Source organism: Coenobita brevimanus, chromosome 77, assembly GCF_032717465.1.
Source record: "Coenobita brevimanus isolate Jiangsu-jjx chromosome 77, ASM3271746v2, whole genome shotgun sequence".
In the NCBI taxonomy this organism is placed as follows: Eukaryota; Metazoa; Arthropoda; class Malacostraca; order Decapoda; family Coenobitidae; genus Coenobita; species Coenobita brevimanus.
Genome location: NC_137030.1, coordinates 16,829,281 through 16,830,557, shown reverse-complemented (window position 1 = coordinate 16,830,557; position 1,277 = coordinate 16,829,281). Strand labels below are relative to the sequence as shown.

At 39.3% G+C, this 1,277-nt stretch overlaps 1 non-coding gene across 1 annotated transcript; it reads right to left on the bottom strand.

The window, feature by feature from the left end:
- Nucleotides 1-703: 703 nt before the first annotated feature.
- LOC145408554 (5S ribosomal RNA) lies at nt 704-822 on the bottom strand. The gene has a single exon (XR_013898946.1). It is a non-coding gene; the product is annotated as a 5S ribosomal RNA (ribosomal RNA).
- Between the last annotated feature and the right edge of the window lie 455 nt (nt 823-1,277).

The window sequence follows — 1,277 nt, the reverse complement described above, 5'->3', positions numbered from 1 at the left end:
TCTTCCTCTTTTTATTTCTTCCTCCATCATCATCATCATCATCTTCTGATTATCACTGTTAAGAACTCCACATTCCGTGCATCTCTTGTTGATATTGTAGATTTTTTTTTTTTTTGGGGGGGGAAGGGGAAGACCTAGAAGGCTGGCATTCCAAGATCGTTCGAGATAGACTTGAACTTTTCAGGAGTGATGTATCTTGGCTGCAGGTTTGTTTGGGCACAAAAGTATTATCCTCTCACAGGCGCCGCACTAGCGACCTCTATGATATTTTTTCAGTTTTTGTTTTCCTTCGCAGCTAAAACTACAGAATCGATTGCTTTACAAATGTTCCAGTATGAAGCAGTCAACATATACCAGTGCACCTGGTTATTGATAATGAGATCCAATAAGTACTTCCTGAGATATTAATTAAGGAAAATCAATATGGCCGTCTCATGCAGGAAAGTGCTAAATCGGAAAATATTTGGCATATGTTAAACAAGTGGGTCATGAGTGAACATGATTTGCATAGTATGAATGACCTTGACCTTGATCTCAAGGTCACAAGTCAAAATTCATAAAAAAATTTGAGTCATACCATCATCATCATCATCATTGCCAGACGCCATGTATCCCAAACGGGATGGCCAAGGGCTTAGAGTTAATTGTTTTACAGGGAGGGGCACTAATCCTCCACCAACCCCACACACGTAGGGAGAACGTTAGCCAACAGCATCTGGTGTTCCCAGGTGGTCACCCATCCTAGTACTAACCAGATCCAACGTTGCTTAACTTCGCTGATCGGACGGGAAGCGGTGTACTCAACGTGGTATGGCCGTTGGCAAAAGTCCCTTAATATTAGGTCGACTGTCATAAAAGTATTTTCATCTGGAATTTGGCGTTCTTTGAATATTGCTTCAGCAGTTTCAGAATTCTGGTTATTATTATTATTAATATTATTAATATTATTATTATTATTATCATCATTGTCACCTTCATCACCTGCATCATCGTCATCATCATCAGTATTGGTATTACCATTACTTGTTACTAACGTTACTAGGAGGTACTAATATGAGACTTATGCTGATTAAGAGGTAGTATCTGGATGTTTTTTTCATGAGGGAAGGGGTTCGAAAGCAGGTGGAGCAAGAAGTCTAGGCAATGAAAGGGAGCTGAAGAGAAGTGCAAATGGAACATGGAGGAAAAAATATCGAAACATGTTCGAAGGAGTAAAAACTGATTAAGAAGAATTATGTGAGGAGAACTAAGGAGCAAAGAGATAGAAGAAATTGAAG